The 27,377-nt window shown below is 42.8% G+C and overlaps 1 long non-coding RNA gene and 1 pseudogene across 1 annotated transcript in view; one reads left to right on the top strand and one right to left on the bottom strand.

The window, feature by feature from the left end:
* LOC141047991 (uncharacterized) overlaps positions 1 to 27,377 on the bottom strand; it is a 224,899-nt gene that overhangs the window by 189,669 nt on the left and 7,853 nt on the right. The gene's annotated exons all lie outside the window — the stretch shown is intronic.
* On the top strand, positions 9,193 to 9,928 carry LOC141048034 (guanine nucleotide-binding protein G(q) subunit alpha-like; annotated as a pseudogene).

Consider the following 27,377-nt stretch of genomic DNA (forward strand, 5'->3'; position numbering starts at 1 on the left):
GCCTTTCATGGACTGTCTCCGGGATTGTCTGAAAAGCACATGTCAGGAATACAGAGCAGGGTCATTTTTCTCAATTTAAGTTGTCAAGGATGCCACCAGCTCAATCCAGTTGCAGACCACCCTTTCTCCTGACTCTGCACTCAACCCAAAATGACCACTCAGGCTTGTAAATGGAAGCAGAACACTCAAGCCACAGACATCTGTAACATCTGACTCATCTTCCTGTCCCAAGTGGGCTTTACCAGCTCAGCCTCAGTATTTGGCTAGTTACAGCTTCCCTCCCTCCAGATAGTTGGGGTCTTCCCTGACAATGAAGACCCTTGAAATGGGTTGGAAGTCTACATTATTGCACCAAAATATTCAAGAGTTGTTTTGTTGCTTAACCATTTCGGGCAATTTACCTACTAATATCCCATTATCACCAATAGGAATCCACAGAACATTGCACGTTAAATATAATTGTAAAAATATATTTCATCTAAATGTTAGAGCAAATAGTAAATCTAACTATAGTTTATTCTGCAGCAGAAAATCCAAATCATCCAGTGTCATTAGTAATAGCCTTCAGTATAAAGTACAAGGAGACTTGGAGGTGATTTGGCCCCACAGATCCTTGACCTCAATGTCAGTGTGTGTGATCACATGAAGAGACAGGATTTGCACAAGCCTCATACACTGAATATCTGCAGGTAGTTTTCCAAGATGTTTGGAAAGACCTGCCTGAAAAATGCCATCAAAAACTGTGCGCAAACAAAAAGTACCTAGAGCTGGTGATGGCAGAGATTGGTCCCCAAATACTGATGCAATTAAGAATTGTCTTTTGCTCATTCATTTTTATAATAAATGGATGAGAAATCATGAACACCAGTGCTCCCAGATGGTCCCAGAGAGTGAATGGTAGCAGCACTGGCAATGTTTGCTGCCAGTCCCAGATCGAGTGAGTGGGGTGGGAGTGTTGTAATACATCTCTGCCTCTGGTCTTAGCTGGACATTATATATTATAGATTTGCCTGGACTATACATTGTATATTATAGATCGCCTGTCCCTGGACATCATAGCATATTTTCTGGCGTACAAGATGATTTTTTTAACCCCTGAAAATCTTATAAGCTAGGGGTCGTCCTGTATGCCGGATGTCATCTTATAGGGCAGGTGCGGAGCAATCTGCGGTCATTGTCGGTGGTGGGGAGAAGATGGGGGAGGGAGTGGTCCCGATGACAAGGTGAGGGGGCGCCTCACCAGGAAGGTGCAAGTATCCAGATTACCTCATTATGGCAGCGGTGCTCTGTGCAGCTCTGCTAGGGTGGCGGCTCTGTAGCAAAGGGGGCTTCACTGGCATTTTGTCAGAGCCAGAGGCCCCTGAAGCTCCACTGGAGTGATGCTGTGGCCTCCAGGAAAATGGCCACTGTGGCGGTGCATGCTCAGATTTAGATCTTGCCCCGAGATCTCGGGAGACTAGATCTGAATCTGAGCATGCGCCATCATCCCCAGGCAAATCCACAATGTGTGCATATACCCTTATTGTAAAATTTGACACTGACCATACACCAGGGACACAGATACCATTTTTTCAAGTATGTGTTTTTAAACATGACTGTATGAATAAGGCCTTAGAGACTGGGCAGTAATAGAATAAAATCAAAACCAGGGGAAGAGTGAGGAGATCATTTGCATATTCCCAGTGCCTTCTGGGATAAGTGAAGAGTCTCCACGAGCTCAACGATCACTGGGTTTTGGCCGTTGCAGCTGAGAAGAGGAAATCGGAAAACCAGGGGAAGAGTCATGAGGAGATCATTTGCATATTCCCAGTGCCTTCTGGGATAAGTGAAGAGTCTCCACGAGCTCAACGATCACTGGGTTTTGGCCGTTGCAGCTGAGAAGAGGAAATCGGAAAACCAGGGGAAGAGTCATGAGGAGATCATTTGCATATTCCCAGTGCCTTCTGGGATAAGTGAAGAGTCTCCACGAGCTCAACAATCACTGGGTTTTGGCCGTTGCAGCTGAGAAGAGGAAATCGGAAAAACCTATCGGCGCGCGATTTTTGGCTCATCTTTCATCGTTTTTAAGAAATCTCAAGATGGAAGAGGCCAGGAGCCATTTAGTGAGCTGCATTTCTTGCTACATGTTCACAGATTTACCAGTGGAAAAGCCAAACTTCACATGCCACAAATGCAAGCTTGTGTCCCTGTTGGAGGAAAAGTTGCAAAATCTCGAAGAGAGGTTAGCTACGTTGAAGATCATTAAGGAAGGTGAAGAGTTCTTGGACAGAGCAGAATTATCTCTTCATGTTACAGAAAGAGAAGAAATTCGAAGTGCACCTGAAGAAACAGAGGAATGGAGACATGTGACCCAGAGAAGCAGGAGGATCAGGAGGCAGTCAGCGCCCATACTGCTCAGAAACCAGTACCAGGCTCTCACGCAGGAAAACGATGAAGAATTACTTCAGGATAAGACTTTGCCAACAAACAGCAACCTTGTACGCCTTCAGAGTCCTCCTGGATGGAGAAAGAAAAATGTTGTGAAGAAGAAACGGAGAGTGGTGGTCATGGGGGATTCCCTGTTGAGAGGAACAGAGGCCGCTATCTGCAGACCGGATATAACTTCAAGAGAAATGTGCTGTCTTCCAGGTGCAAAAATTAAAGATGTGTCTGACAGGATATCAGGACTCTTCAGACCTACAGATGACTACCCATTCCTGCTACTACATGTGGGGACAAATGACACCGCAAGAAACGACCTGGAAACCATCTGCAGATACTTTGAAGACTTAGGCAAGAAAGTGAAAGAACTGGGAGCGCAGGTGGTCTTCTCTTCCATCCTCCCAGTGGATGGCCATGGAACAAGGAGGTGGAATAAGATTCTGCAGGTGAACAACTGGCTACGTCGATGGTGCCGTCAGCAACGATTTGGATTTCTGGATCACGGAGTGAACTACTTATACGATGGACTACTTGCTAGAGAAAGGGTGCACCTTACGAAGACTGGAAAGCATGTATTTGGAAGTCGCCTTGCTACACTTGTAAGGAGAGCTTTAAACTAGAACAACATGGGAAGGGAAGCAAAAGACCAGAAAAAGCCATACACCTGACAAATGCTATTGAGAACTCTGCTATTAGAAGTGGAAAGGAAGAACAAAGACGAAAGAATCTAATTAATAAAAATATTGGAGAAAGAGAAACCAATCACAAACTAAAATGTTTCTATACTAATGCACAAAGCATGGGCAACAAACAAGGAGAATTGGAACTACTAACGCAGGAAAAGAAATATGATGTCATTGGAATCACTGAAACTTGGTGGGACAATACACATGATTGGAATACAAGACTAGAAGGATACAACTTATTTGCAAGAAACAGACTTGATAAACGAGGAGGGGGTGTCGCATTGTATGTTAGAAACGCGTATATCTGCACAGAGATTGAAGCTTCAGAGACAGGGAGTTCTGTGGAAACTGTTTGGGTAAGAATACAAGGACAGAACAATGGAAAGGACACCATTGTAGGCATTTACTACAGGCCGCCTGTGCAAGCTGAAGATATGGATGAACTCTTTATGCATCAAATCGCCAAGTTCTCCAAAAAATATGACATAGTTGTCATGGGAGATTTCAACTATCCAGACATTTGTTGGGAATCTCTCTCAGGCAAAACTAACAGGTCAAGGAAATTCTTATCCTCTCTTGCTGACAACTTTATCTTCCAAAAGGTAAGGGAGAAAACAAGGGGAACTGCTACCTTGGATCTAATCATTATAAACAGGGAGGAAATGGTTGAGGAGGTAAAAGTGGCTGGGACCCTAGGAGGTAGCGACCATGCTATTTTAGAATTTTGGATAACTAGAGGCGGAAGATCTGTGAAGACTCAGACGTCAAGGTTAGATTTCAGAAAGGCAGATTTTAAGGGATTCAGAAAGAGAATTGGAGGGATCCAATGGCTGGATATCTTTAAAGACAAAAATGTCCAGGAAGGATGGGAAATCTTGAAAAATGAAATTCTCAAAGCACAGTTGTTAACAATTCCGAAAAGAGGGAAGAATAGGAAGCATTTAAGGAAACCAGGATGGATGAACACAGAACTTAAGCACATGCTAAAAAGGAAGAAAAAAATGTTTATAAAATGGAAAGAGGGAGGCATATCTAAAGAAGAATATAATGCTGTCTGCAGAACCTGCAGGGCACAAATCAGATTATCTAAAGCTGAAAATGAATTGAGGCTTGCAAGAGATGTCAAAAGCAATAATAAAGGATTTTGGGGATATGTCAAAAGTAAAAGAAAAGTCAAAGATGCTATAGGATTTTTACAGGATGAAAATGATGAAATGGTAAGACAGGATGTTGAGAAGGCTGAACTTTTAAATTCCTATTTTGCATCTGTTTTCTCTCAGAAAGGAAATGCAACATCAACTGTTATTCACTGTCCTATTGAGGGAATAGAAGAATCCAGGATATCTATAAACAGAAAGATAGTGAGGAAGCACTTAGCTAACCTAAATGAATTCAAGTCTCCAGGTCCAGATGAATTACACCCCAGAGTACTGAAGGAGATAGCAGAAGAAATTTTTGAACCCCTCTCCATAATCTTTGAAAATTCTTGGATAACAGGAGAAGAGCAAATGTTGTTCCTATCTTCAAAAAGTGGAAGAAGGTGGACCCAGGCAACTATAGGCCGGTGAGTCTGACTTCTATACCAGGAAAGATCTTTGAACAAATTATTAAACAACATGTATGTCAATACCTGGATAAGAATGAAGTGACTAAACAGAGACAGCATGGGTTTGTAACTAATAAGTCATGTCAGACAAACTTAATTTCCTTCTATGACGGTATCACTGATTGGGTGGATCAAGGAAATGCTGTAGATATAGTATATCTTGACTTCAGCAAAGCATTTGACAAAGTCTCTCATACAATCCTTATTGAAAAAATGACTAAGTATGGAATGGACAAGGCAACTGTTAGGTGGATTCATAACTGGCTTAGTGATCGGACCCAAAGAGTGGTCATAAATGGCTGCACATCCAGTTGGAAGAATGTCTCAAGTGGGGTACCACAGGGCTCTGTCCTGGGCCCTGTATTGTTCAACATCTTTATCAACGATTTAGATGAAGGAATTGAGAGTAAACTGATTAAATTTGCTGATGACACAAAGCTAGGAGGGATAGCTAATACTAGAGAAGAGAGAGAAAGGATTCAAAAAGATTTAAATAAACTGGAGAAGTGGGCAGCAACTAACAGAATGGTTTTTAACAGGGAGAAATGCAAAGTACTACATCTGGGCAATAAAAACGAAAAAAGCATATATAGAATGGGAGGAATAGGGCTAAGTGACAGCACATGTGAAAAAGACTTGGGTATACTAATAGATCACAGACTGAATATGAGTCAACAGTGTGATGCAGCAGCAAAAAAGGCAAATGCAATTCTAGGATGTATTAACAGAAGCATACAGTCTAGATCACGTGAAGTCATTATTTCCCTCTACTCCTCTTTGGTCAGACCTCATCTGGAATATTGTGTCCAGTTTTGGGCACCACATTTTAAAAAAGACATCAACAAACTGGAGCAAGTTCAGAAAAGAGCGACCAGAATGGTGACCGGTCTGCAAACCCTGTCTTATGAGGAAAGGTTGCAGGAATTGGGAATGTTTAGTTTGCAAAAGAGAAGACAGAGGAGACTTAATAGCTGTCTACAAATATCTAAAGGGCTGTCACATTGTAGAAGGATCAACTTTATTCTCATTTGCACAAGGAAAGACTAGAAGCAATGGGATGAAACTGAATGGGAAGAGACACAGATTAGATATTAGAAAAAACTTTTTGACAGTTAGAGTGATCAATGAGTGGAACAAGCTGCCACGAGAAGTGGTGAGTTCTCCTTCAATGGAAGTCTTCAAACAGAGGCTGGACAGACATCTGACTGGGATGATTTAGCGAATCCTGCTTTGAGCAGGGGGTTGGACCAGATGGCCCAGGAGGTCCCTTCCAACTCTACGGTTCTATGATTCTATGATTCAATATAGTAATCCTACAATGTCTGCTGGACATGTTATGGGGAGAGTTTATAGTTCAGTTAGTACATAGACACAAGACTTGTTGTTAACCAGTCAATATTTTGTCCACAACACTGCAGTGTCAAAAGAGGAAGACAGCGAGACAGGCAGCCACATCGCATCAGAGAGCTCTTGACCTCGAAACAGAAGATCCTCAGATACTGGTATTGTGACATAGCATAATACCAATGAATAAATAATATTCTTATTAAAAAGGGAACCTGTCACCTCGTTTTGTGGCTATAAGATGCGTCCACTGCCTTTAGGGGCTTATCTACAGCATTCTGTAAAGCTGTAGATAGGAAGAACAAGTTATATTATACTCACCCAGAGGCGGTCTAGTCTGATGGGTGTCGCAGGTCTAGGTCCAGCGCCTCCCATCTACTTGCGATGTCATTATCTTCCTTGCTTTGTGCTGCGCTCTTGTGCTGGTGTACTGATCTTCCCTGTTGAGGGCAGAGTAAAGTACTGTAGTGCACAGGAGCTGGTAAAGGTCAGAGAGGCCAAGCACCTGCGCACTGCAGGACTGTAATAATGTGCAGGTACTGATGATGTTACCACAGATCAGAGATAGGCCAATGGTTAAAGGGTTTATTTACAGTGGATAAATTCTCCATGCAGGGAGGAACAGCTTGCCACTGCAGTCACCAGGGCTACACGCTCGGGTCGCTGTCTCTGCACTGTCAGGGGCAAAGTCTCCTCTGGTCATGAAGGCTCCAGAGTCCACATACACAACTACAGCTCTCACCATTGCTCTTCTCTCAGCCTCAGTGCTCTGATGGGGAGTCCTCTCTCTGGGAGTGTGGTGTTGCAGGCTGCTTTCCCCCTGGCACGTTCTGCTTTCATGCCCTCTGCCTGCACACCTTCCTGTCCAGTCCCCCTTCCTGTTCCTCTAACCATAGCAGTTACATGGTCCAGTGTGTCTAGGGCAGAAAGTCTCCCCCCCGGCTATCTGGCCACATGGTTCTGGATAAGGAGCAGTGAAGGTAACCTAATTTGGGCTCTTCTTACTCTGCCCTCAACAATGCAGATCAGTACACCTGCACAGGAGCATGACAAATCAAGGAAAATGACATCGCATGAAGATGGGAGGTGCCGGACCTGCGCACCCATCGGACCGGACCGCCCCCGGGTGAGTATAATAAAACTTGTTTTTCTTATCTTGCAGGTCAGATCAGGGGCTAATCAAGAGCATTCTAGAATGCTGTAGATAAGCACTGTGTTGTAGTGACCACTGTGTCCGCTAGGGGGTGCTGTGTGGGTGTCCCAGGACGGGCCTACAGTCATATCCATTGTGGTAATGGGTATAGGATGCTGAAGGATTGTTATGCATCTCAAGGTGGGTGGCCTTGAGATGAAGGCTTGCTTATGTGCTGATCAGCAGAGCTGATCGTCATTCCAAGGTGTCAGGGAGAAGTGTTGTGAGTTCACTCTGATTCACCAGTTGTGAGTTATCCTTCCAGACGCCCTCTGATGGTAACAGGACGTAGTGAGGGTGATTTGATCGGTGGAGATCTGTCACCTGAGAATGAGGATGACAATTGGACCTCTGTATTTTCAGATTGGATTTAAGACAGCCGACACCCTATTCAGTTGCTGGTGAGTCTGCTTGTCAGGTCTTGGTTCTCAGCTCTGTTCCAGTCAGCTCAAGCTAAGTTTCTCTGTTAATGTTCACACTTGATTTTGTTGGTCTATTCAGTTTGTGGTCAGCCTGCCCCGGCTTGGGCTGTGCTAAATTTCCACCCTTATTTATCTGTATTTGCCAATTTGCTTTTTGTCCCTTATTAGATTGGCCTCTTTTTGCTCTGTCTCAGAATATTTCAGAGTTCTGATACAGTGGGAGAAGTCTAGTGACTTCAGGGTTAATTTTGCTATCAGAAGTGTTGGACATTATTTTTGTAAGGTTTTTTGCAGATTGCAGACAGTGTCTTTCCTTTCCTCTCCTTTCTAGTTAGTTTGGGCCCCATCGCTTGCTCAAGCCATTTTCCTGCCTGTGTTTGTGTTTTCATCTTGTTTCACCATCAATACATGTGTGGGGGCTGTCTATTCCTTTGGGGTCTGCTCTGGAGCAGTTAGTTTTCCCTTTTCTTGCTTTAGGCTTATTTAGTCCTTCGGCGGTGACGAGGGGTCTAGGTTCATCGTAGGCACGCTCCACGGTTGCTGCTAGTTGTGTGGTAGGATCAGGGATCTGCAATCTGCATAGTTACCAACCTCTCTGGTTTTTCTGGGCTAAGCTTAATTTGTTTTTTTCTCCTCGGTGACCCATTCATAACAGGGAAGCCTTCAGATGATTGATAAGATGGGCGGGATCAATCTACAAATCCACCCAGGGGTGTGTTTAAGAGTGTCACAATAAAGTATATGTGTATCAATGCTTGAAGGACCTGTGATGAGGTCATGGCCATGTGACCCGCTGGGCGTGGCTACGGACTATATAAGGTAGCCAGAGTAGGTCACATGGGAGAAAGCATGGATCTGATTGAGCCATGTGGAAGGTCCCGGCAGGCCTAGGTGGAGGAAGGTGTGCTACCTTCTTAAAGACCACGAGCTGAGGCTGCTGACCCGGTGAGGCCTGGGTATATTGGCTGTATGCGAGGAGGGATAAGCCTTCTGTGTTTGCTGAGGCTCCAGGACTGAGCCTGAAACAATGGACACTTATACTTGCTTTCGCCTGAGCTAAAAGCTATTCCTTATGTTATGTACTGGTTTAAGGGTTATGGAGCAATAAACCCTATGAACTTTTAAAGGAGCGTGCCTCCACTGTGCTACTGTAATACCTATACAAGAATATTTTTGCTGGCAGCATTGTGTATTAGCTCTGTGGACATCATATGCACTAAACATGTTTAATTCATTTGAGGATTTAATATTGATATCCTATCCTTACAATAGGCAATCAATATTGACATCAGCACTGATCAGCTGACTGAAGGAGTTGTAGAGTTTCATGGAATAAGGACTGCTATTTTACCATACTAATACACTATGTTCCAATGTATTTATTTAAAGGGATCTCCCGTCTCATCAGTCTGCCTTCCCCCCAACCTGCACAGCATTCCCCCTTCTTACAAGGAGAAGCAGGTCTGTGACTTGCAGGGTGGGGGGTCTGTCTCTTTCCAGCACCACTAGCAGTTAGCAGACATGACTCTGGAGTCCATCATGGTGTGCTGCCTCAGCAAGGAGGCCAAGGAAGCTCGGAGGATCAGTGACGAGACAGGCAGCTCCGCCAAGACAAGAGGGACACCCGCCCGGAGCAGATAAGGATTATCCATGGATCTGGCTACTCTGATGAAGAGGGGCTTCACTAAGTTTGTGTACCAGAACATATTCACTGCAATGCAAGCTATGATTTGGGCAAGGGAGACCCTTAAAATTCCATACAAGTATCAACACAACAAGGGCCATGCACTGTTATTTCGGGAAGTTGATATAGAGAAGGTGTGCTCATTTGAGATCCCTTATGTAGATGCAGTGAAATATTTATGGAATGACCCTGGCATACAAGAATGCTTTGATAGGAGACAGGATCATCAACTGTCTGATTCCACAGATAATTATCCAAATGACCTGGACCGTATTGCAGATCATGGATATCTACCTTCAACAACTTGTGCTCTGAGTCAGAGTGCCCACAACAGGAATCATCAAAAATCCATTTGATTTACAAAGTGTCATCTTCAGAATGGTGGACATAGGAGGGCAGCAATGAGAAGGAAGTGGATACACCTCCATAATGTTCCTTGTAGCTCTTAGTGAATATGATCAGGTGCTCATGGAGTCTGATAATGAGAACCGTATGGAAGAGCGCCAAGCACCATTTAGGATGATTATCACATATCCGTGGTTTCAGAATTCTTCACTCATCCTATCCTTATAATAGACAATCAATATTGACATCAGCATTGATCAGTTGACTGAAGGAGTTGTAGCGCTTCATGGAATAAGGACTGCTATTTTACCATACTTATACACTATGTTCCAATGTATTTATTTAAAGGCAGTCAGCAGGATTTAACCCCTCCAAGCCTTACATATGTGCACATACCTCTTTTAAAGACAAACTCAGTTAACACCTTTATATGGTCAGCCCCTTTCTCCCTTTACTCAGAAATCAGCATTTCACTTGATATATAAATTATGCCTAATGACTGTGGTGGATCTTAACCTTCTATCACTCCAGCTCTATTTCCCGCAGAGTGCTACCTGCTTTTGCTTCACTGACAGCCTCTATGAGGTGTTTCATTCTGGATAAAAGAGCTGCAAAAATCGATCAGGAAGAGGTGGCACCGAGCGGGTATAGAGATGGAGCAACAGATCTACTCCCTCATTTGAATATGTATGCAAACCAATTTCAGATGAATAAACTGAACGTGTAAAAATATTGCTGGAAGTATCTATGAAAGAGCTACATGGCTATACACATAGATCCGGCCTCATTCATTACCTAGCAGATTTTTTTTTTTTTTTCAGTTGCTACAGGTACCGCATTTGCTGGTCACGGCAAAACCCCAAGTGTCGCACATGTCTGCAAGTCCCATAGGGAATGAATGAGGCCGAATGCAGTGCTGCCACAAGTGATCTGTTACATGGCAAATGCAGAAAAACTACCGGATCTGCTGCGAAATGCAAAAATCGCTGATTTGACAGTAGCCCAAGTGACAGGCGACAGTATCTGCATTACTCATGCTCCCCAATGGGGGAGGCAGCACTAAACGTGCCTAGGGCAGCACAAACAATACGGCCCTGGCAGGAAGATGTGCGCAAGGGTAAATCAATATATTTACTTTGTTCTATGTTCAGCTAAGCAAATCCTTAACACAATTTTTATTCAATAGCTATTCAAAGCATACCTCAAATTTATCTGACCAACTCAGCTGAAGAATTCAAAGATGGTTAACCATTTTTTGTGACGTTAAAAGGACAACCCATTACACATTTTGGGAAGGACTTGGAAAAGCTCCATGAGAAGTGAGTGAACAGTAGGAAACGTTGAAAAGACATGTCCAGCTTCTAGGTGCAGTTACTAATTTATTGCCGTTTCAATACATAATCCAGTATATCACAGCAAACAGACGCCTCTTGCCAGCCTGTGTTTTGACTCTTATGAAGTCTTAGTCCAAGAGTCAAAATGCATAGGATGGCAGAAGGGGTCTGTGTGTTGCACTATTGCATATATTGAAACAAATGCTCAACTGCACCAAGAAGCTGGACCTGACTTTTCCACTAACAATTGTACACCAAGAGGTGGCGATTACCTGTGCTTCTGGTCAGGATGTTCTGAATTGAGAATTGAGGATTAGTACTGAGAACAATGACATGCGGTTTGAATAGTAGGAATTGTGTGCTTACTTGTGTGGTAGTCACTAGCAAAAATGTATTTTCTCTCTAGATTTCATCAACCTTTGGTGAGTGCAAAAGAGGCAAGAGCTATCTTACCAAATGGCACAAGAAAACCTTTGAAGATCGAGAACTTGCTGAAACTTACATCAACCATACCCATCAGCAAGAAGGAATTTCCCATCTGAAGTAGATCAAAGACAATATTTGGTGAAAGAGGAGAAAGCTCAAAATAAGTCTCACCTCCAGCCATAGGCAGCCCTGCCACCTATCTTTATAGACATGGAGATAAGCAATGATGCATTATGGTAGATGTTTGGTCAATTAGTTTTAGTTATCACTACCATTGAGTGTAGTAAACTAACTTGTCTGTCTAGTTCCACAGATCTACAGCAATTAAGAAGAGAAAGTGGCCAGAAGAAAGAAGACCAAGAAGATGAAGTGAAAGAAGGAATCAATCCAGGAGAACAACTTGATAAAGATGATTCAAGAAGCTTCTTGAACAGTACCCAATTAGAGTAAAGGAGCCCTTCTCATTACTAACCATGTGCAAGTCAGCCAAACCGCTGCACAGTACTGCCAAGACAAATGGAGGTGAGCACAGAACAGAATTCTGAATTATACTTCATGCAGCACTATGGGAACACCCCCCCCCCCCATCTTCTACTAATGGCTGCACCATACACAAGAAGCATTTTCTACCATCTCCCTTTTGTCTCCACTTCCTTAAGTGACATTTCCCAGTGAATGCATTTGTCTTGGTTGAAAGCAATGCTAGATTTGAAAAACCATCGAAATCACTACGTGTGAACATAGCCCAAGTGGTGGAGGAACATTTTTGTTTTGGGTTATTTTGTCTTACTTACAAATTATCATGAAAAGGATGTTCCTTAACATATTTCCCAGGAAAATCCATTTCAGTTTCATTTTTGTATGTTTTATTGTGTGCTTGTAAAAATGGCATAGGACTGACAACATTGTTCATAACTGACCTGGGAGTCTGAAATGCTTCCAGGGGTATTCCCCATGATGATACCATGTAGTTTGAACACTGTTCCTAATGATTTCAGATTTTTTTTAGGCCCCAAAATCACCCGAGGGGGGTTGGGGGTGGGAGGTCGTGGCACAAGTGCTTACTTTTCCCATTTTCCCCATAGACTTACATTGCGCTCATTACACGGGTTTATTGGGTATTCCAATTTGCTGGACCCAACTAATGAGCACCTGAGCTTTTTAGTGCTTATGCGAATACCATTAGCAGCTTCAAAATAGCTGCATCAGAAACCTGGAGCGCTCCCATTTATCAGCGGTTAGGCGTCGCAGCTGCATGTGTTGCGGCTGTGTGACAGTCACATCACATGCCTGGAGAGACCAACACAAACAGGCAGTCTCTTCAGGTCCTTTGTGCCCAGACATTTTCCTCAGTTCACATGGGATGCCATAATTAACACAGATTGCTTAATCTTTTCACAGTGGACTAGGTCAGAAATTGACCCCATCAACAATCCATTCTTGGCTATGACTAGGTCACCAGTAACTCCACTTTGTCTGCAACCCACTCAGCTTCTTTTGACTTTGTGGTAAGTCTGTTCATCCTTCTGCTGGGTCTGATCACCTGAGGGCTATGGATGCCACGAGTCATTATCAATCACATCAGCAAAGACCATTTCTTTTTTGGTAACATCCACACCAAACTCAATCTTCATATTCACTTGGGTGCAGTCTTGTGCTGACTGTGTTTTTTCCAGAATTTCAAAGATGGCCACTGTGGAATGGTTCATGATGTCCACCTCTGCCTGGCCAATCACAAGGCCAGCACAGTTTAGTTGCAATCAGCTGATCTTCAGACCATTGAGAGCCATTATTGGCATCATCCTTGAAAGAGAGCTATATGCTATGAATGAGTCACTGAGGAGGAAAAAACAAGCTAAGCCACAGAAAACCAGAGAGGTTCATAACTAAGCGGATTGCAGACCCCTGACCCTATCCACACAACTAGCAGTAACCGTGGAGCGTACCTACGATGATCCTAGAGGCCTCATCACAGCCGGAGAACTAAATAAGCCTAAAGCAAGAAAAGGGGAAATCTAAACTGCCCCAGAGCAGGCCCCAAAGCAATAGACAGCCCCCAAACATGTATAGTCAGTGAGACAAGATGAAAACACAAACACAGATAGAAATATAGGCTGAGCAAACCATGGGGCCCACACTAACTAGAAAGGACAGGGAAAGATGCTGTCTGCAATCACGCACAAAACCCTGCCAAAAAATGTCCAACACTTTCTGATAACAAAAACCCTGAAGTCGCTAGACTTCAATTCCCTATATCAGCACTCTGGTGTATTCTGAAGACAGTAAAAAGACCAATCTGATCAGGGACAGCAAAAAGCAAACTGGCATAAACAGACATAAGAATGGAAATTCAGTGCAGGGACTGGCTGACCACAAAAACTGAGTAAACCAGACCAAATCTCATGTGAAAAAAAAAAAAATAGAGCACACAGCTTGAGAAGGCAGGAACAAAATTGGAAACCAGAACCTCAGGGCAGAAAAAAAAAAAGACAGAAAAAAAATTGTTTCTTTATGAGTTAAATATCCTTAATATGGTTTTGATCGTGTGCACATAGCCTAAATCAATGAAAGATAATACATTTTATTTCCATAGCGCCGACATATTCCGCAGCACTTTACATTTCAGAGGGGACTTGTACAGACAATAGACATTACAGCATAACAATCACATAGATCATAACAGATACCAAGAGGAATGAGGGCCCTGCTTGCAAGCTTACAATCTATGAGGGAAAAAGGGGAGACATGAAAGGTGGGTGGTGACAATTGAATAAAAAAAAAAAAAATGCTGTGCACACGCTGCGTTTTTTTCCCGCTCGGTTTTTGTGCGGTCCAAAAAATGCAGCATGTCACTTTTGTGCGATTTTCCACCTGCTCCATTCTCCAAATCCGCAGAGGGAAAATCGCAGTGGAAAACCGCAATAAAAGAGGATGAACTCAGCAGGAAAGATGCCGGTCATTTGACCTGCGGATTTCTTAAAATCTGAGCGGTAAAATCCGCAGGAAGAAAATCACCGTGTGCACTTAGCCTTACTGCCAGATATCTCCACTGGTGAAAACCGATCAGATCACGGAACTGAAATTAATTAAAAGTAATAAATTCTAACAAACTTTCTTTTAACCAAGCAATTATCCCACAAATTTACTTAATCAACATTTGCATAATTCAGGGATCAGGTTTTGTCCATCCTCAGAATAGGGGTGAACAGCCTAATGCAGAAGGAAATTTTTGGCTTCCAGGGAGAAGGAGACACCTGAGGTGAGGGAAAATGTTGGATTATACTAATGAGCCTCACAATAACCAGTGACCACATAGGAGCAGCACTGAGGAGCTAATGTGAGGCCAATGGCAGGAAGAGACGTCTCTCAGATAACCATGTTATTCTAGAAGCTGCAGCTGATCTGTTCTGGGTGGAAGTTGTCTGTCATCAAGATGATTGATAATAGATGGCTCCTAATTGTGAGCGAATCTGAACTAGATTCAAGGTCAGATAATGTGAAGCCTCCAATACATAGATAATGGTCTTCAGAATGATGCAGGGCCTTCATTCCTCTTGGTATTGGTTTTGATCTGTGTCTATTGTTATGCAGTAGTATATATTGTCTGTACAAGCCCCCTCTAAAATGTAAAGTGCTGCGGAATATGTCGGCACTATGTCACCATCACCCACTGACCGATTTGCCAGTTTGGGACAAGAAAGGCTTTGTACAATTTAATAAGACTCTTGCACACAGTGACACGCTGTAAACAATTTGAGATAATAGCAAAACCATTTTTTGTTTTTCATTCTATTGTCAAAGTCGCTGCCTATAAAAAATATGATGAATTCTGTTGGAAATGCAACTGCAGATATTCTAGCCAAAAAGGCAGCCGTGACAAGAAAAAAGTGTTTCAACATTAACCTCTTGAGGTTTCAGCAGTTCAAGAACAGACCCACATATCCCTTTTGCAGAAGAAAAAGACATCTCTTGTTGCTTCCCAAGTGGATCCATAACCTCCCTTTTGTTTGTTTAAACGGGGTTTTGCGTAATGACTTAAATGGGGAGTTCTGTCCTGTGGTACCAAAACATCTACAGGTTGAGTTCACAAGATATAATCATGAAAGTTTGGGTCTTTTAGGCCAACAGAAAAGGTTAGGCATTCTCAGAATGATTACTGGAAAAAGATGGAAGAGACTATATAAAGTCTTGTTCAATCATGTCTCATTTGTGATCAAATGAATCCAAGACCAAAAGGACAAATCTCCACTACTCCAAATTGCACCTGCAGATGGTCCATGGTCTATGTTACAGATTATCTGATGGTAACAGACCAAAAATGGTCTCAGGTATGCATTGGTTGTAGTAGATGTATTTACTAAATGGGTTATATTTTACCTGTCAAGAAAGATGCTTTGTCTACAGAGAGCATTATTTAATCATGTCTTTTGTACTTGGTGGATCCCAAGAATGAACACCTCTTATTGAGGAAGTCACTTTACAGGAAAAGTCATGCAAGCAGTTTGTACTATTCTAGGGGTACAACAGTTTAATGTACCTTACCATCCACAGTCTGCTGGTATTGTGGAAACGATAAAAACAATAAAATCCAGAATTGCTAAGATGTTGTTGGACAAAGGAGATACTTGGGTTGATGCCGGACCTTCTGCACTGTTGAGTGTGAGGAACGACTTCTTCCACAACCCAATTTCCTCCTTTTGAACTCATGACAAGAAAAATGCAATTTTTGCACATGAACCATTTTTGTCCACACCTCAAACAGATGCTGTTGCAAGGCTCAAATGGTTGCAGTAGTTGCAGGAAAGCTTGAAAGCCATACTTCCACATACTGCATCACGAACACAGAATGGAGACACCATATGAATCTACATTCAAGAAAGGGGCTCTAGTGAGGATTAAACTGTCAGGAAGAATGGACCTTGGGAAAGTAACTGGGAAGATCCCTTTGAGATTGAAACCATGGGACAAGTTATGATTCTTGTGCAACAAGCATCTAATGTGGTTAAAATTACCCACAGACAATAAAATGTGGGTACATGTTGATCAATGCAAGTTGTATATTGCAGAATGATACTGCATTTATTTTAGGAAGAAATAGATTCCAATAAGAGCTGGAATATTAAACATCCTGCCCTTGATGGCTTTGATTCAACACCAATCCTACAGGAGAAGACATTTCTCAGGAAAAGCCATTTGATGGGAATCACATTTCTGTTACTCTATACTATTTCAACTGATCTATGCAGAAGATCATTTGCATCATGGAATAAATACTAGTGAAGTGAATGAACCTTGCCAAAAACTCTACATTCACAAAGTCCAAGAGGATCTATTCTACAATACCTAAAAGATGACGACATACCAGACAATTCAGTAGATATTACTGGAAACATTTGCATGGGTTACCGTGTAAAATGCTGTATTGAGCTACAGTTCATCCACGACACTGACATAATATTACATGCTGCCACAGGACCCAAGACAAAGTTCACACAGTTACAAGACATTACATACACACTAATAAGACAGGCACATGGGAATGCAGTCCTACAGATGTGTTTTACTGGAATATAGAAATAAGAGATTGAGAGGAATCTGTGTGGTCAGGTGATATTACAAGTGATGTGATCACAAAAGGGAAAGTTGCAACACCCAGAAGAGATATGTGGTTAAGGACACAATTTTGGGAAAATTTTTGATTCTTCATTACAGAAGGAGATGAAGATTGGGTAAACACATGGAACTTCCAGATAACCAGTAGCTGTAATGTGGCGCCCCTGAGGCTCAGTCGCCACAGAGGTACTGCACCTTCTCCTAAGGTGTAGTGCCCCACCATCCAGGTAAGGTGGGAACTACTTTCACACTCCAGCACTCGCACCCCACACAACCGGGTAGTTATGCACAACCACATTGCAGCTCAGTGCTTAGAGTGTAGCAGGGCACCTCTGGTGGTTCCCTGCATGGAACACTGGATGAGGTGGGGGAGTTAAGATACATAAAAGAGTGGGAAAGTGTAGGATTAAAGGTTCAGTCTGACAGAGGGTCAGTGAGGAAGGAAGCCATTCGGGAGGAGTGGGGATCCCTGGAAGAAGGGATGGAGGAAGGAGTGCTGCAGCTGCCTCAGTGATCTGAGCCAGCTGGCACAGGAAAAACAGAAAGAATGACAGACGTGCAACCCAAGCTTCCATAAGAGAAAGATCAGTGCAGAACGAAGGAGTAGGAGTACAGAGAGGAGACGTGGGTTGGAAAAGGAACCCTGCCTATAGGTTCTCAGTGCAAGGCGGGGGCCTGATCCCCGAGTCGTATGGACACTTATCGTTCTGCAGCAGACACCGGTGGAGTAGTTGGCTGTAAATGCACTACTCCCATCTAAGACTTGGGGCACAACAACTGAATAGAGAGCCAGGACTCTGGAGAAATCAATCCCTGATAGAGGCTCCAGCTGTCTGCCATACGAGTAGAGTTGTTAGGAACATCTGACAGGAGGAACTTCAGAGTACTGGAGATCTTCACACTTAAAGGCGCTATAGAGGAGTCGTTCAGGAAAGGTACATGTTGGCAGAGTGATGGAGTGGAGCTTTCTATCTTGCCTGGAGGTTGGCCGAGTCTCTGACCCAGAGGACATGGCCCGGAGGCAGGCATCCTTGTGTACCGCAGACTCAGTAAAGCCTTGGAACTACAAGCCTCGGTGTCCTCCATTCATTCTTGCGCCAACCCACTCAGCACCACTACATCTGGGTACCATGCTTTAGACTGCCTGTGCCTTCCCATTACAACTACACTCCCCTGGGACATCAGCCCTGCAGTTAGAAGGATGCCGCAGACATGCCAGCTCAATACGATGGTGATGCCAGATGCTGTGCTTTACCCTTCAGAGATGTGGACAACACAGAAAACCCTATTGACCTGTGCAGTTTTGACTTCTGTAAAGAGCTTGGTGAGGGAGGATTTGGACAAGTGTTGATTTATCCTCAGTGTTCCCCAATGTATCCTGCACCAGATACACTGGAGGGACATATATATTCATTGTAGTGATCCATTACACAGATTTATAATATATGGCAGTTTGTTCTTATCTGTTGTGATTTTTACCTCAGGTCATCTTGGCATCACACCCAGTCAGCAAGGAACTCATGGCTGTAAAAATAGCAAAGAATAAATGTAAAAGAGGAAAAGGTATACAGTGAATTAGAAATCCTGAAAATGGCCACCGGGTGTAGTTATTTGATCGTCCTTGGTCTGAGTAGACATTAGAAATATACCAGAAGCTTTTCAGTGATCTGTGTGCGTGGCATCTGCCATTTACCATTTGTTCCTGCGTTTGCTTCTAAAATGTTGCTAACAGTCTCTTCACAAGGGGGCTAGAACTCTCGTGCCACCTATAGGAAGGAGCAATCCTAATGGTCAATGTGCTACTCCCTATAGGTGGCGCTAGAGTTCTTGTTCTTCCTCTCTGAAGTGACAACAACTTGCACATTTCCCAAAGGAGCATTGCAGCTTTAAAGTCTCCTCATACTGGCATGCTTACCATGTCACTCTCTGCTAGGAAAGACGTTACCCCTGGGATCCCCTTCTAAAATGTTCAGTGTTTTCACTTTTTTTTTTTTCTGCTGCCAAGTATGAGCGTTTATGCATCTTACATAGTAATGCCTGCTGTGGGCACTTGCTAATTAAAGCAAATTAGTCCTTTCATCCTAGAAAACTGATAAATTCAGATCTGGCTTGGGGAGCGCATGTGTGCACACAATTTATTTCTAAGTGCAATATTTTCAGAGTGTCTTGCCGGTTAAACATGACATGTGCATAGGGCTGGAGACAGGCAAGGCTGGCCAGATATTTAAACAAATATGCTTCTTGTTAAATTGCACACCACTTAGCTGCCGCTGTCTTTTGCCTCCACTGCCCCTTTACACATTCTGTATACGCCACATCAGCCCCTCCATTCCCCCTCTCCCATGTACAGCACAGAGGCTGACATTTCACAGTCACTCCAATCCATCCAGTGCACAAAACCTAGACAAATCAAGCAACCTGTTCATGTCTCCCTCTAGTCACTGGTGACATCTGATCTAACCCTTGGCCCCCTTCCACCATTATAAATAAAAACTCACCCTGCAGCACAGATATCCTGACAATCTTATAAACATTCAGTGCTCACCTTCTCCTTTCTTAACGGTGCCGTCTGGAACTCACAGTCAACATGCAAACTCCTGCATATCCAAGATTTAAGTTAAGTTGGTTTAAGTGGTGAATTAGGTATAAACATGTGATAATGATTTTAACTGACCATAGAGCAGAGAGGTTTATCTGTAGGTCATTGGCAAATCCAGATGGTTTTTTAGCAACATAAGCTGTAAAAAGTTTCTACACATCTAGAAGTAAAGTTATCCAATCACCATGATCTTACATATAGAAGATGCCCATCTTTTCCCAGAAAGATAATATGAATGTGGAAAGGTTGGGAGAAATGGGTGTTGACCAAATAAGTGGTGAGTCGATAGCTATTGATCGTGTATGGTCATTAGTTCTTAGCAAATTCAGCTGGCTCTGTCAGTGGTCTGGAGACAAATACCAATGCATGGGGACAATTTTATTCCATAAAAATACCTATAGGTTGCACCATCTATTGTGCACCGAAAAGCAAATACCAGCAGACAAAATGATGAAGTTGGGTCTCCCAATACCTTATCACTGGACATAAGTAGTTGCCCAATTAATCTGGCAGTGGATCTCAGAATACACATTAATGCGATTGCCATGTGTCAATCACACCAACAGTTTTATTCACTATAGCAGCCACTGTCCCAACAGTAACATATTCAATGTTTGGTATTTTTGCTTTGGACAAGTCACTGCTCAGATCCATCTAAATCTCATGGTACTGATCTGTTTTCTGCAGGTTGGAATTCCCAAGGATGCAGTCAACAGGTGTGCATTATAGATCTCTTTGGCTCTCGACTATTTGCATGGTAGAGGGTTGGTGCACAGGGACCTGAAGCCAGACAATGTGTTGCTCATGGACAAAGCTAGTCATAAAATCAAGCCGAGTGGCTTTGCTTTGACCCAACTAGTAGGAAACTGTTGTCCATGTCACATAATCCTGTACATGAATACAGAGGACTAAGACATTATTCTTCAATCTTGAGCCCTACTATAGATAATTGTTCATGGGGAGGGCTCTGTTGCTTTGACTGGATATTTCCTTTGGCTTAAAGCAATGGAAACTGACAATATACTGAGTAAACATCAACTGGAAACAATGTCCAGACTGTACTCCACCTGCTCATTGGGAGAGATTTTAAGAGAAGCCATAAACATGCAAGGCCAGGTCTTCTATCCATGATCCTCTTGTAGTCATCCAGTTTTGTCTTCAATTATCTCAATTTTCCCTGGAAAGTGAATGTCTTGGACCATGGCATCAACTTGGCAGTTAAGGCAAAGGAATTTGTAGAAGAATTTGGAGAACTAATAGCTTGAGCTTTTTTGCAACTTGCTGTACAGATTACTTTAGTGAGAATATCAGGTCTTATGGTCAGTGTTTTTTTCATAATATGTTTTCTGTTGTATATTATCTTGATTGCCAAACTTAGGATATACATTTTACCATTATCACCTCTGGGCTTGTCCTTTATACTTTATGGAAAAGCTTGAGTTTATCATGTGTTGCTTTCTGGGTTCTGCATTAAGTCTTGGGACAGACGCCTGAAAGCCAATCATTCATCCATACAGAAATCACACTGCTCTCTTGGATCCAATGTGAAAATTCTAAGACTTCATGGAGGGACATGGTGCCACGATCATTCTAACCAGATCCTGGTGATGGAACCTTCTGAGAAGTCCATGATTATGGAAACAGAAGCAGCTTGAACAAACTAGTATTGCATGAAACCTGTAATTTTTAATCTGAAAGTTTTACAGAGAATTGACAATCCACAGAAGACTCCAGTGCTAAGGAGGTCTGTCCACAAGTTCATACAAACATATGACTTGTTATGCCATCTTAATACTGTAAGAATCATTGACCTGTTCACATGATCCTTTTATGCCAAGTTCACATGTGCAGTATTCAGCCATTTGAAGTACTCATTTTAATGTATCCATAAGAAATAGAAGAAATTAAAAGGATACGCTAGCATTTTAATCTAGTTTTTAAAGAAATCTACATTATACCTGCTTCTTTCTACTCGCTCTCCCAACAACCTGTGACACTTGTCTACGCTTCATAGGCTTACTTTGGGATTCTTTTGCAATGACCACATGAGTCCAGAAGGGAGATCAGGAAGTGCCATTGACAAACATGTTTCCACTCAGCTTCCAGGATGACATGAGAAGGGTACACCACCATGTTTCAGGAGAATCATCTGCACCCAGAGAATTCTTAACGTGTTGATGTCAATTGCCAGTTTAGATGACATGATGTGACAAATATCACTATGGACCTAGCAACAGGTCATCCACACAGACCAAACTCCTTTTCTTTACTCCGCCCTGTTCAAAGGATCTTAAAAAGGACCACCATCTGGATCATGGTCTCACCTAGCGGCCACTTAAGCTCATTCCCACTTGCAGACTACATGCCTTTCATGGACTCGGTCTCTGGGATGGTCTGAAAATCACATGTCAGGAACACAAAGAGCAGGGTCATTTTTCTCAATTTAAGTTGTCAAGGAGGCCACCAGCTCACTCCAGTTGCAGACCACCCTTTCTCCAGACTCTGCACTCTCCCCAAAATGACCACTCAGGCTTGTAAATAGAAGCAGAACATTCGAGGAGGAACACTCATGCCCAGACATCTGTAACATCTGACTCATCTTCCTGTCCCAAGAGGGCCTTTCCAGCTCAGCCTCAGTATTTGGCTAGTTAGAGCTTCCCTCCCTCCAGATAGTTGGGGGTCTTCCCTGACAATGAAGACCCTTGAAATGGGTTGCAAGTCTACATTATTGCACCAAAATATTCAAGAGTTGTTTTGTTGCTTAACCATTTTAGGCAATTTACCTACCAATATCCCATTATCACCAATAGGAATCCACAAAACATTGCATGTTAAAAATAATTGTAAAAATATATTCCATCTAAATGTTAGAGCAAATAGTAAAAACTATAGTTAATTCTGCAGCAGAAAATCCAAATCATCCAGTGTCATTAGTAACAGCCTTCAGTATAAAGAACAAGGAGACTTGGAGGTGATTTGGCCCCACAGATCCTTGACCTCAATGTCAGTCTGTGTGATCACATGAAGAGACAGGATTTGCACAAGCCTCATACACTGAAGATCTGCAGGCAGTTTTCCAAGATGTTTGGAAAGACCTGCCTGACAAATGCCATCAAAAACTGTGCGCAAACAAGTACCTAGAACTGGTGATGGCAGAGATTGGTCCCCAAATACTGATGCAATTAAGATTTCTCTTTTGTTCACTCATTTTTATAATAAATGTATAAGAAATCATGAACACCAGTGTTTCTGGAGGCATTTTTCCCCCACAACACCTGAAGCCCAGGGTGGTGAAATGTGTCAAGGTGCTTGACAGCTCCCCATCTTGTGTCCCTGGTGTCCATTACTACTGACCTTAATGTCTACAGTTGACGACCATGCATTTTAGTCAACTATTCCTTTGCACCTTGTGCACTCGAAGCCCTTTGATTACTGCTACCAAGAGTGTCATTTACCGTAATACTCACTGCATTGCCATAATGACTGGCTGCGCGCAAGTTTTATTTGAAAAAGGTTATTCTAATTTTTTTGCCTCACTTAATAGCCCACACCATGGAGTGCTCCATGTTAAGACATTGCTTATTGTGCATACATGACTGGTCTTGTTTGGGATAGACATCTAAAAATTCTACACTTACATTCATCATAGTTCTAAAAGTTAGAAACAGACAACATGTCATCTATACACCTTCCTATGGTGCTTTGAATATTGATCTTTGAATTTTTTGGCTTCTGTTATGCCAATTACCATTTATATCTACTCTGAATATACAGATGGGAAAAGTAGTTTTTTGGGGGACCATGCCTCTGTCAGGATAGCTCTTTGATCATTTATGATCAAAAGTCTCAATCTTTTAGACCTTTACCTTTGGATTATTGTTCTGTATATTTTACCATTTTTTATGCCCCAGTTTATCAGTCTCTGCCTTTTAACCCCTTTACCCCCCAAGGGTGGTTTGCACGTTCATGACGGGCCAATTTTACAATTCTGACCACTGTACCTTTATGAGGTCATAACTCTGGAACGCTTCCATGGATCCCAGTGATTCTGACATTGTTTTCTCGTGACATATTGTACTTCATGTTAGTGGTAACATTTCATTCAAATAACTTGCGTTTGTGAGAAAAACGGAAATTTGGCGAAAATTTCACAATTTTCCAACTTTGAATTTTTATGCCCTTAAATCAGAGATATGGCACCCAAAAAATTTGATAACTAACATTTCCCACATGTTTACTTTACATCAGCACAATTTTGGAACCAAAATTTTTTTTGTTAGGAAGTTATAAGGGTTAAAAGTTGACCAGCGATTTCTCATTTTTACAACACCATTTTATTTTTACGGACCACATCACATTTGAAGCCACTTTGAGGGGTCAATATGATAGAAAATACCCACAAGTGACACCATTCTAAAAACTGCACCCCTCAAGGTGCTCAAAACCACATTCAAGAAGTTTATTAACCCTTTAGGTGCGTCACAGGAATTTTTTTGAATTAAAAAAAAAAAAAAATGAACATCTAACTTTTCACAAAAAAAGTTCTTCAGGTTCAATTTTTTGTATTTTACCAAGGGTAACTGGAGAAATTGGACTGCAAAAGTTACTGTGCAATTGGTCCTGAGTACACTGATACCTGATATGTGGGGGGGGGGGGGGGGGAACGACTGTTTCGGCGCATGGCAGAGCTCAGAATGGAAGGAGCGCCGTTTGACTTTTTCAATGCAAGATTGTCTGGAATTCAGATCAGACGCCATGTCATGTTTGGAGAGTCCCTGATGTACCTAAACTGTTGAAACCCCCTAAAAGTGACCCCATTTTGGACACTAGACCCCCCACGGAACTTATCTAGATGTGTGGTGAGAACTTTGAACCCCCAAGTGCTTCACAGAATTTTATAACGCTCGAACGTGAAAATAAAAAAAATCATTTTTTTCCACAAAAAATGATATTTTAGCCCCCAATTTTTTTTTTTCCTAAGGGTAACAGGAGAAATTGGACCCCAAAAATTGTTTTGCAATTTGTCCTGAGTAGGCTGATACCCTACATGTGGGGGTAAAACACTGTTTGGGTGCATGTCAGAGGTTGGAAGGGAAGGAGCACCATTTGACTTTTTCAACTCAGAATTGGCTGGAATTGAGATCAGACGCCATGTTGCATTTGGAGAGCCCCTGATGTGCCCAAACAGTGGAAACTCCCAATTCTAACTCCAACCCAAACCCCAACACACCCCTAACCCTAATTTCAGCCCTAACCCCAACCCTAACCGTAATGGAAAAATGGAAATAAACACTTTATTTTATTATTTTTCCCTAACTAAGGGGGTGATAACGGGGGGTTTGATTTACTATTTATGGCAGTTTTTATGTTTGGCAGCTATCGCACGCTAAAAGACGCTTTATTGTAAAAATAGTTTTTGCATCACCACATATTGAGAGCTATAATTTTTCCGTATTTTGATCCACCGAGTCATGGGAGGTCTTATTTTTTGCTGGACGAGTTGACGTTTTTATTGTTACCTTTTTCGGGCACGTGACATTTTTTGATCGCTTTTTATTCCGATTTTTGGGACGCAGAATGAACAAAAACCAGCGTTTCATGAATTTCTTTTGGGGGGAGTGCGTTTACACCGTTCCGCGTGCGGTAAAATTGATAAAGCGGTTTTATTCTTCGGGTCAGTACGGTTACAGCGATACCTCATTTAGGTTTTTTTTATGTTTTGTCAGTTTTATGCAATGAAAACTATTTTATATAAAAATTAATTATTTTTGCATCGCTTTATTCTGCGAGTTATAACTTTATTTTTTCGCTGATGATGCTGTGTGGTGGCTCGTTTTTTGCGGGACAAGATGACGTTTTCAGCGGTACCATGGATATTTATATGCGTCTTTTTGATCGCGCGTTATTACACTTTTTGTTTGGCAGTATGATAATAAATCATTTTTTGCTTTGTTTTTTATTTTTATTTTTTAAGGGGTTCGCTAAAGGGGTTAACTAATGGGACAGTTTTATAGGGTGGGTCATTACAGACACGGCGATACCTAATATGTGTACTTTTATTGTTTTGTTTTTTATTTTCAAAAAATGGAATATGGGGAATATTTTTTTTGTAATTTATTTGGCGATTTTTTTAAAATTATTTTAACACTTTTTTATTTTTTTCACTTTATTAAATAGTCCCAGGTGGGACATCACTGTTCTGTGACAGATCGCTCATCTGTCACATCACAGATCAGCGATCTGTCACAGGCAGTGCACAAGGCTTCCTCATGCCTGCGCTTTGCAGGCACTGAGGAAGCCAGCTTCCTGCAGGCCCCCGTCGCCATCTTGGATTCGGGGGCCTGCAGGAAAGGAGCCCCCGGCAGCAGCGCTGCACATTGCGCTGCCGTGGGGGGCTCAGGGAAGAACGGAGGGAGCCCCCTCCCTGCCGATGCTTCCCTTTAACCCCCGGTACACCGCGATCATGTTTGATCACGGTGTGCAAGGGGTTAACGTGTCGGGGCGGTCCGTGACCGCCCCTGACACTTTGTGCCGGGTGTCAGCTGTGATAATCAGCTGACACCCGGCCGCGATCAGCGGCGCTCACCACGTGGGCGCCGCTGATGGCGGTAGACGTACTATCCCGTCCATGGGCATAGGGGCCCGGGTCCCATGGACGGGATAGTACATCGGATGTCAGGAAGGGGTTAATTAGGACTATATTTCAGTACAGTGCTGATATTATATCTGATTGTTAGTTCATCTCTTTAGGGATTATATTTACAAGTGGAGAAATGCTAGGTTATGATAATATCCACAATTCTTTGAATCCAAGCCTTGTATAAATTGAGGTAGACATCAGTGTCCCTTCACTAGATGGGCAATATTACTGGAGCCTTTAGCAGAGACCAGAGTTGTCTCAGGAAGGTGCTATAATGTGGCACCCCTGAGGCTCAGTCGCAACAGAGGTACTGCAGCTTCTTCTAAGGTGTAGTGCCCCACTGACTAGGCAAGTTGGGAACTCCTTTCCACACTCCAACACCTGCATCCCACACACAGGATAGTTCAGTAGGTCAACCTAGCAGCAGGTAGAGCACCCTTCCTGGAACCATGCTTCGTAACACGAGATGTGCTGGGAGGTGGGTGGAGTTAGTATAAAAGAGGGGGAAGTAGAGAATTACAGGTCAGTCTGGCAGGAGGTCAGGCAAGAGAAGAGTTCAGTTCTGAAGTTTGAGTTCAGTTTAGAAAGTGCTGCAGCTGCCTCAGTGATCTGAGCCAGCTGGCACGGGAAGAGAAGGATGTAGACCTGCAACCTCAGCTTCCATAAGAGAGAAGGAGCAGTGCGGAACGAAGGAGTAGGAGAACAGAGGAGTTGTGGGTTGGAAGAGGAACCCTGCCTATAGGTTCTCAGCGCAAGGCCGGGGCCCGGTCCCAGAGGTTGTATGGACACTTATGGTTCTGCAGCAGACACCGGTGTAGTAGTTGGCTGTAAATGCACTACTCCCATCCAAGACTTGGGACACAACAGCAACTGAATAGAGAGCCAGGACTCTGGAGAAAGGAGTCCCCGATAGAGGCTGCAGCTGTCTGCCATACTAGTAGAGTTGTTAGGAACATCTGACAGGAGAAACTTCAGAGTACCACGGTACTGGAGATCTTCACACTTAAAAGGCGCTATAGAGGAGTCGTTCAGGAAAGGCACATGTTGGGGGGAGTGTTGGAGAGG

Source organism: Dendrobates tinctorius, unplaced genomic scaffold (genome assembly GCF_039654945.1).
Source record: "Dendrobates tinctorius isolate UK_male_01 unplaced genomic scaffold, ASM3965494v1 ptg000131l, whole genome shotgun sequence".
Taxonomy (NCBI): Eukaryota; Metazoa; Chordata; class Amphibia; order Anura; family Dendrobatidae; genus Dendrobates; species Dendrobates tinctorius.